The following is a 10,530-nucleotide window of genomic DNA, read 5'->3' as shown; positions in this document are numbered from 1 at the left end:
AAATATTTTTAAAATGTTTTTTAAAAGATTTTTCAAATAATTTTGAAATTTAGTTTTTAAAGATTTTTAAATGTTTTTAAAAATATTTTTCAAATAATTTTGAAATTAAGTTTCAAAAGATTTTTAAAATGTTTTTTTAAAATATTTTTTAAATAATTTTGAAATTAAGTTTTAAAATATTTTCAAAATGTTTTTTAAAATATTTTTCAAATAATTTTGAAATTAAGTTTTAAAATATTTTTTAAAAAAATTTTTAAAAAAATTTCAAATAATTTTGAAATTAAGTTTTAAAAGATTTTTCAAATGTTTTTTAAAAGATTTTTTAAATAATTTTGACATTAACTTTTAAAATATTTTTAAAATGTTTTTAAAAAGATTTTTCAAATAATTTTGAAATTAACTTTTAAAATATTTTTAAAATGATTTTAAAAATATTTTTCAAATAATTTTGAAATTAAGTATTAAAAGATTTTTAAAAGATTTTTTAAAAGATTTTTCAAATAATTTTGAAATTAACTTTTGAAATATTTTTAAAATGTCTTTAAAAAAAATTCAAATAATTTTGAAATGAAGTTTTAAAAGATTTTTAAAATGTTTTTTAAAAGATTCTTCAAATAATTTTGAAATTAAGTTTTAAAATATTTTTAAAATGTTTTTTAAAAGATTTTCAAATAATTTTGAAATTAAGTTTTATAAGATTTTTAAAATGTTTTTTAAAAGATTTTTCAAATAATTTTGAAATTAAAGTTTAAAATATTTTTAAAAATTTTTTTGAAAAGATTTTTCAAATAATTTTAAATTAACTTTTAAAAGATTTTTAAAATGTTTTTTTAAAAGATATTTCATATAATTTTGAAATTAAGTTTTCAAAGATTTTAAAATTTTTTTTAAAATATTTTTCAAATAATTTTGAAATTAAGTTTTAAAATGTTTTTCCAAAGATTTTTCAAATAATTTTGAAATTTACTTTTAAAAGATTTTTAAAATGTTTTTTCAAAAGATTTTTCAAATAATTTTGAAATTAAGTTTTAAAAGATTTTTTAAATGTTTTTTAAAAGATTTTTCAAATAATTTTGAAATTAAGTTTAGAAAGATTTTTAAAATCCTTTTAAAAAGATTTTTCAAATAATTTTGAAAGTAAGTTTTAAAAGATTTTTAAAGTATTTTTTAAAAGATTTTTCAAATAATTTTGAAATTATGTTTCAAAAGATTTTTAAAATGTTTTTTAAAAGATTTTTAAAAATATTTTTAAATTAAATTTTCAAATATTTTTAAATTGTTTTTTAAATGATTTTTCAAATAATTTTGCAATTTAGTTTTAAAAGATTTTTAAATTTTTTTTTTTTTAAATTTTCAAATAATTTTCAAATGACGTTTTAAAATATTTTTAAATGTTTTTTAAATCATTTTCCAAATAATTTTGAAATTAAGTTTTAAAAGATTTTTAAAATATTTTTTTTAAAGATTTTCAAATAATTTTGAAATTAACTTTTAAAAGATTTTTAAATTCTTTTTTAAAAATATTTTTCAAATAATTTTGAAATTAAGTTTTAAAAGATTTTTAAAATGTTTTTGAAAAGATTTTTCAAATAATTTTGAAATTAACTTTTAAAAGATTTTTAATATTTTTTTTAAAAGATTTTTCAAATAATTTTGAAATTAACTTTTAAAAGATTTTTAATATTTTTTTTAAAAGATTTTTCAAATAATTTTGAAATTAACTTTTAAAAGATTTTTCAAATGTTTTTTTAAAAGATTGTTCAAATAATTTTAAAATTAAGTTTTAAAAGATTTTCAAAATGATTTTAAACAAAAGTTACAAAGATTTTTAAAATGTTTTTCAAAAGATTTTTGAAATAATTTTGAAATTAAGTTTTAAAAGATTTTTAAAATGTTTTTTAAAATATTTTTGAAATAATTTTGAAATTAATTTTTAAAAGATTTTTAAAATGTTTTTTAAATGATTTTTCCAATAATTTTGAAATTAAGTATTAAAAGATTTTTAAAATGATTTTTAAAGATTTTTCAAATAATTATGAAATTAAATTTTAAAATATTTTTAAAATTTTTAAAATATTTTTCAAATAATTTTGAAATTAAGTTTTTAAAAAAATTTCAAATAATTTTGAAATTAAGTTTTAAAAGATTTTTAAAATGTTTTCTTTAAAAGATTTTTCAAATAATTTTGAAATTAAGTTTAAAATATTTTTAAAATGTTTTTTCAAAGATTTTTCAACTAATTTTGAAATGAAGTTTAAAAAATTTTTAAAATATTTTTTAATAGATTTTTTAAATAATTTTGAAAATAACTTGTAAAATATTTTTTAAAAGATTTTTCTAATAATTTTGGAATTAAATTTTAAAAGATTTTTAAAATGTTTTTAAAAATATTTTTAAAATAATTTTGAAATTAATTTTTAAAAGATTTTTAAAATTTTTTTTAAAAGATTTTTCAAATAATTTTGAAATTAAGTTTTAAAAGATTTTTAAAATGTTTTTTAAATGATTTTTCTAATAATTTTTAAATTAAATTTTAAAATATTTTTTTTAAAAAAAGATTTTTCAATTAATTTTAAAATTTTGTGTTAAAAGTTTTTAAAATGTTTTTTAAAATATTTTTCAAATAATTTTGAAATTAAGTTTTAAAAGATTTTTAAAATGTTTTTTAAAAGATTTTTCAAATAATTTTGAAGTTAACTTTTAAAAGAGTTTTAAAATGTTTTTGTAAAAGATTTTTCAAATAATTTTGAAATTTAGTTTTAAAAATTTTTAAATTTTTTGATAAAAGAATTTTCAAGTAATTTTGAAATTAAGTTTTAAAAGATTTTTAACATATTTTTAAAAGATTTTTCTAATAATTTTGAAATTAACTTTTAAAAGATTTTTAGAATGTTTTTTGAAAAGATTTATCAAATAAATTTGAAATTAAATTTTAAAAGATTTTTAAAATATTTTTATAAAGATTTTTCAAATAATTTTGAAATTAAGTTTTAAAAGATTTTTAAAACATTTTTTTAAAAGATTTTTCAAATAATTTTGAAATTAATTTTTAAAAGATTTTTGAAATATTTTTTAAAAGATTTTTCAAATAATTTTGAAATTAAGTTTTAAAAGATTTTTCTAATGTTTTTTAAAAGATTTTTCAAATAATTTTGAAATTAAGTTTGATTGGGTTTAGTTGATTTTAATTAAATTTGCTTAAATTTTGAACAATTTGTGCTTATTTGAACCTAGATCCATCTCACCCGATTCTAAATTATCAATCAGGTAATCTTAAGTCATTTTGTGAGATGGTTATCTATAATTTAGGTTGTTTCTATTGATTAATTTACATTTGAGTTAAACTTAGGTTTTCCAATTAGTCAATTAAATATGTCTTTTCATGATTGATTCTCAGGTCAGGGCGAGGCTCTAGGCCTTCTTGGGTATGGGATCATCCACCCCTTCCTAGACAGAATCGCTCAAAGAAATATATATTTACTTTTCTTTTTGAAACTCCTAGATTTAACTAGCAAGTGTAAATTGGTAAAGATGATCTTTCTATTGGCTCCCCCTGGATCATAGCCTCGATATGGTCAATCAAGGTAATGGATCTGATCCTTGGGGACCCAATATTATCCAAGTCTAACTTGATTAACCAAATTTGACTTGGGAACCCATGCTTGAATTATGTTTCTATTTACTAACGACAGATATGATTTTTACTTTGTTTGGTCTTAAATCCAAGTCCAGATTTGTTGTAAATGACTTGTTGTTTTCCAAGAATCAGATCCAGATTCTTGGAACCCAAGGTGAACCGTTCCAACGTGTCCTTGAGTTCTTTAATTTGAATTTTTAAATTGGAATTTTCTTCCTCAAGTTGTTGGACTTGAGTTGAACTTCCAATTTGAACTAGCTCAATTAAAGAACTCGAGTCAGTCGCTTCCTTAAGGGCTATTACCTCCTTTTGGAGCGACTTGACCCGGATATTGGACTTAGCCAATTTCTTTAGCAAGTAAGGTACTAGGTGTAAAATACTGAAAATTAGCAAATAATGATAAGGGATTTTTTCGGAATTTTTAGAAAATTTTCTGGAATTTTTCGGAGACGGTATGACTTCGGTTACGGGGATAAAAACGGGGCCCCGGGAAAACCTGTTTAAGCTACCCCATTGTAACGAGGAAAAGTTTTCTTTTCCTTTTTCTTTTCTTTATTTTCTTTTCTTTCTTTTGTTTTCCCCGCGTGCCCGAGTTCTTTTTCCCCCGATCCTGATTCTCTTCTTCCTTTCTTCTCTGCCCTAGCTGCTCCACCAACCGGCGCCACTCCTCTTCTCCTCTACGCGCCGACACCGATCCAGCGCCCACGCCGGTCGAGCCACCTTTCCGATCCTTCCTCCCTCACCTCTCGCGACGCCGACCATGTTCTGCTACCCTATCCCTTCCTCTATTCCGGCCGAGCAGCGCCGAAAGTTTTCTTTTCTTCGCGTTGCCCGATCGCCGGAAGGAAGGGCCAATGTCAGCCGGCCAAGCTTCTTCCTCCCTTGGAGTCACCTTCGGCCAAGGAGAGGTACTGTGCTGAGCCTTGCTCCGACTGCCATGACCTGATCTCTTTGCGTGCCGACACCATGTGTCCATCACATTGTTGCTCTAGTTCCCGATTCGTGGTCGCCGCCGCACGGAGCACCGCCGACTATCTCTGGAGATTTTCTGTTCGCGTGACCTAGATTGCTTCTTGCTACCGAATCCGAACAAAGCAGCAATGATTGTATCAGGAAGGTGCCACAATCCTGATCGGTTGGTGTCACTGTTGTTTTCTGTCATTGCTAGAGAAAAAGGTCAGCAGCAACTCCTAGTTCCGGTCACTATATTCCCAAGGCACGTGTCTCCGGCAGTGACTCAACAGCCGAATATACAGATTTGGGTAAGTTATGCTCTTGATCTCTAAGGTTTCAAAACCCTAATTGCCTACTGGTTAGATGTATAAGCAACTCATGGATATGTTTGGTATCAACAGGATGAAACTGTTGTGGAGATGATCATTATTCATATACTTAGGTGAGCATGCTCAGTGATTTTCTTTAGATTTCTGTAGAGGATGGTTTTTTCTGTACAGATTTTGTATAGGTTATTAGATTTCATCTGAGTTGATCCAATTGGAAATCTTCATTGGAACGAGGATTTGAATTGGTTATTAGGAGGATACATTGATGGTAGATCCTTAAATTTTATTTCGTATCCTGTTCTTGAAGGATTCATGCAGAATGTGATTTAGATATGTATAACATATGTAATTGATAAGTTACATATGTGATGTAGGACAGTGATTGGGGGATTTGATTTGGCTAATTAATTTATACGTAATTAGCTAAATTTATATATGCCATGTTGTTACAGGACTGTGATTTGAGACGGACATCTCAACGTTGGATTTCGATCGGATTGGACCCTTCTATTGGAGGCGGGTACCTCTTGACTTATCTTTTATGATATTGTCATTGGATAAGCTTAGTATTTTATAACTACAAGCAATGAACATGTTTGCCTTTGGTATGTCACTGTTTGATATCCATAGCATGTTAGATTTGTCGCCTGTGAAGTATCCGTACTTATATCTCGTGATTTGTTACTATGAGTATCTTGTTGCCATGAGTACTTAATTACCATGAGTATCTTAGTTTCTAGAATAAGTGACATACCATGTTTTACTGAGGTTAGGACTAGGTTCTGGACTTTTGGTTTCAGTCATGTGTATCGAGACTGTCTGATACTTAGGTTTTATGTCATGACTGGCTTGTGTACCTCTATTTGTATATCATATATGATTCGTGTACCTAGACCTTGATTCTTGATATGTGCATATTGTTGGTACATATGTTATGAAAGGAGATATGTTTAGGATCTAGGTTGCTATACCATAGAGGACCTGTATGCCCTAGATCCGTGGATTGACCTACTGATACTGTGGTACCCATATTATGTATATATGGATTTTTCTATGCTGATCAGGATATACCATACTTGTTATGTTCAGGACATATGTTTTGATATTCTATCTGACCTGTGTACTCTAGATTTTGGTATGTGACCATCGCTTTTACAGTACCTATTTTGTATATATGGATATGGTTATGTTGATCAGTTTTTGTTATGCATAGTGACATGCATCATGATTGCATGCTGTGCGATTGTCGGCTCCACTATGGTTGAGCCCATCGCCAGTTACATGTACTGCACACACCCCCACTCATGGTTTAGTGGTATATCAGGCAGGTGTGTGGCGGTTCTGCTGTTTGGCTCCGTTGGTCATATGACCCAGCGTGGTAGCCGGCAGTCAGTTCCGCTCTGTTTGGCTCCGCTGGCATTTAGTGTAGCAGCGTAGTAGCCGGCAGACGGTGGACTCTGTTTGGCTCCGTTGGTCAGGTGACTCAGCGTGGTAGCCGGCAGAGATACCTCCCCGTCATCGTGTACCGGGAGTTGAGAGCATTGAGCTCCCCCATTTATGATTTGGGGTCACAGGACAGGAGTACTCCGACAGCATCCCGTCCACTCGGTCACTCATCAGGAGCAGTGACGACAGAGTGCACGGTTGTCATAGCCCTACCCACTCGGTCTCGCCATTTGTGTGTGAGAGGACTGACTGGCGTCAGGGGTGACCAGGACGCATCATTAGCATCATATGCATTGATGTATTTTATATTATTGTGATTGTGTTTGCTGCATTTGGTTGCTGCATTTTGGTTGGATGCATACCTTTGACCTGCATACAGGATTATTGACACTTTCGGTTTGACGACCCTTTTGTCTGGATAGGAGTTCCTGGTGAGTACAGCTTCCTCAGTTACCTTTCAGTTTTGCATATTCCCTATATATGATTAGGAAGCTGTATTCCATGTTTGTTGCTGTTAGATATATCTTACTACTCATGTCCATTGGTATTCGCTGAGTTGTTGAACTCACCCCCGTTGACACTATCTTTTTCAGGTACCAGGTTATTTATGGTGTCGCTTGGAGCATCCTGTCTGCTAGTCCCCACGTTACATCAGAAGACTTATCGGTTTCACGTATGATTTGTTTGTTTTATGTATCAATTTGTTTAGCTCTGTACTCTGGTTTTATTTTTGGAGTGTTGATGTTGTTATGTGGTATTTTGTATTTGTTATTGGTTGTGTAAGCCTAGTCGGCTAGCAGTTTTGTGTTTTGGTTTTGGTACAGCCGAGTGGGCTGCTTTATTTTTAACTGCGTGGTTGTGTCAGCCAGAGGCTGAATTTGATATTAACTGCGTGGTGTTTGTTTTCTTTTATTGTTATTATTCCAGCCGCATGTGGCTGAGGTATATAGTGCTTGTAGAAAAGTTTCAGATTGTCCGCCGTACAGTGGAGATGCTACCGAAATTTCTTCGGACAGAGACTCCTCCGGGGCGTGACAATTTAGTGGTATCAGAGCAGGTATACGATACTTGCTATGTGTTTTGGATTTTTGAGATTTATCTGACATCAATTTATTTGGTATCAGAGATCGGCTTACGAGTCTTATTTTCCCGGTGTTTCGGATTTTCTGTTTTGGTCTTCTCGATGTGACTTTTTGGGTTTTGGGACCTGGCAGCAGCAGGACATCTCCAAGCTATAGGAGGTATGTTGGTATATACTGTTGTCCTACCTCTCTGTTAGTATATGCCCTATATTACAGTTTATCATCTGTATTAGCATTCTTTATTAGTATCTGTCTGGTTGATGTAGCACGTATTATATGTGATGGGATAGCCACTGATCTTTACCGACCTTAATAGAGATTAAGGAATATAGTCTCTGCAGATCTTTCATATCATACCATTAGTAGTATTAACTTCTGTTACTACTAATTGGTTAGGAGATGGAGGCACATACCAGCCTTTGTTATTATTAGTGTGTAGTAGATAGTACCTTCATATTCATGTTGACTAGTCAGTAGAATACCGATATACTTTAGTTAGTTTTCGTCGGTAGATGATTATTGTACTCTGGTTAGATCAGTCAATAGAAAACTGATTTACACATATTGACTTGGGGTAGTCGTGGGTTGATTTACCTTAGACGCTTGTAGAGGCTTTATTTGTTCTTGATTAGTTAGTAGATGACTTATTTAGTTTTGTTGGTTTGATCGGTAGAGGACAGTCATACTCTATTTTAGAGGTTCGAATCGTTGGGTTATTTGTGCTTAGTATGGTATTTAGAGCACATTTGAGTACATGTTTTGTACTGACGTGGAAAAGATTGAATTGACAGTATACCATTGTCGATTTGGGTTAGTCTATAGAGGATCGATGTATCCTATTCCATGTGGACTTTAATTTTTGACTGTATGTACCTAGTGGGATAACTTAGAAGGTGACCCTACCGTTTCAGAATGTTAAGTTGATTGGGTCAAATATGTTGATTATCCCTAGCTTTGTTTCGTGTACATATGATTGTAATGAGTTATAGGAGTTCTTTGATGGTTAGTTCATTTACAGGAAGTGTGAGTATTCACATCTAGATATGGTTATTGTATGTTCCTTGTGGATTATAGCTTCTTAGTTAGCTGTACGTGTCTGATTGACATATTGGAGGTATCTTGTTGATTATGTGTGATTTGTGAATGCACCTGGGTTTTAGTATGCCTTATTGGAAGTATATGTTGATTATACTCTTGGCATATGTGTATATTTGTCATGTGAGTGTTGTTTGAGAGGGTATTGTTGATTTTACCTACGATGTTATATGCACACGGGTTCGGTATATATTGTTGGAGGTATCATGGTGAATTATACCTATGATGTGAGTATTTTTGGTGTGTACTAATTGGAGGATTATGTCGATCATACATATGTTGTGTGTGCACGTGTGTCAGATGTATGGTTGGTAGCATCATGATGATTCTACCTATGTTAAATGTAGAATGTTAAATGTCTACATTATGATATTGGCTGTTTTACGCTGTCAACTAATTCTCCCATTAGTGGGTGACCGACCCACTAGGAGGATGATAGAGTTGACTATGGATTTGATTTGCTTATTAGGTGGTTATACCCTAGGCTACCCACAGTGATATGTGGTAGAGAGATCTCGTGCAATCTCTAGCTAGATAGTTAGGTGCTTTGGGCCCTTATGTATTGTTGTGGTAGAGCGTAGCTCCCACATGCTATGGATCGTTTGTGGTAGAGCGTAGTTTCCACATATTCTGGATTCCCACATATTTAGGGATTGTTTTGTAGTGGAGCGTTGCTCCTACATATTGCGGATTGTTTGTAGCGGAGCATTGCTCCCATATTTATTGTGGATACATATTTTGGATTATTTGTGGTGGAGCGTTGCTTCCACATATGGAGGATTTCTTGTGGTAGAGCGTTGCTCCCACATATGTGGTATTTCGTGTGATAGAGCATTGCTCTCACACTGGAGGTTCTATTCTTTGGTGATTATATATCGTTGGTGATTAGATCTGTTTATTGTTGGGGATCTTATTGTTAGGAATGTCTGTGATACGGACATTATGTGTCTTGGTTTTACCATTAGTGCTTGCGGTGCCCTAGATGTTATCATGGACTCGATGATTTGGGTATCCCTAGAATGTTTGGATCGATTTCCATTGTCTTTGTTGACGATGTGGTGATCTATTTCGGATCCACGGTGAGTCACGTACACCACATTTGCTTAGATCTAGAGATGTTTCGACGATAACATCTATATGTGATGATCAGTAGTGCTTATTTGGATTGTCTTATGTGATGATGATTAGGACACGCGGTCACCAGTAGGAGTATACCGTGGTTCCACAGGAGATCGAGGTTGTTACCGTTGGGAGTAGATGAAGTCTATAGAAGAGGCTCACAACTTCCTTTGTTTGGCTCGATATTTCCGAAGATACGTTGAGGATTTTTCACGGATTGCTATGTTACTTACACGCCTGATCATGAAAGGCGTGAAGTTTACTTGGACTGTGGAATGCAAGACCAGCTTCTAGGAGCTAAAGTGGAGACTAGTGTCGGTTTCGATTTTTGGTTTTACCTTCTAGAGAGGACGGATATGTCCTCTACATCGACGCATCTATTCAGGGTTTGAACACCGTTTTGATGCAGCATGATAGAGTATTCTTCTATGCTTTTCGTCGGTTGAAGGAGCATGAGAAGAACTACCCTGTACATGATCTGGAGCTAGTCGCCATTATTTTTGCCTTGATGATTTGGCGGCATTATCTATACGATGCATTCAGCAGGAAGTCCAGAGGGACTTTGGCTTGCCACCGAGTTTCAGTTACAGACTTGGTTCAGGGTTTCTCCGAGTTAGACCTTGAGGAGCAGGGACAGACAGAGCAAGATATTCTGGTTACCATGGTTGCTCAGTCGTCGATCAGGACGAGGATCCGAGAGGCCAGGCTGGTGATCCACATTTACAGTTTATTTGCAGCCAGATAGCTTCCGGGCAACAGACCGAGTTCACACGAGACAAGGGGGGTGTTATACACTTCCGAGGCAGATTATGCGTACTTCAGTATCATCCGGTCTTATAGGGGTTACTTCCGGAGGCTCATCGCTCAT

At 31.8% G+C, this 10,530-nt stretch overlaps 1 long non-coding RNA gene across 1 annotated transcript; it reads left to right on the top strand.

The window, feature by feature from the left end:
• The first annotated feature begins 4,239 nt into the window (after positions 1 to 4,239).
• LOC122026250 lies at positions 4,240 to 5,429 on the top strand. The gene is made up of 3 exons (XR_006124080.1): positions 4,240 to 4,899; positions 4,993 to 5,033; positions 5,373 to 5,429. It is a non-coding gene; the product is annotated as an uncharacterized LOC122026250 (long non-coding RNA).
• Positions 5,430 to 10,530: the final 5,101 nt, after the last annotated feature.

Source organism: Zingiber officinale, chromosome 10A (assembly GCF_018446385.1).
Source record: "Zingiber officinale cultivar Zhangliang chromosome 10A, Zo_v1.1, whole genome shotgun sequence".
NCBI lineage: Eukaryota > Viridiplantae > Streptophyta > Magnoliopsida > Zingiberales > Zingiberaceae > Zingiber > Zingiber officinale.
The sequence above is the reverse complement of the archived record's forward strand: the minus strand, read 5'-3'. Positions and strand labels throughout refer to the sequence as shown.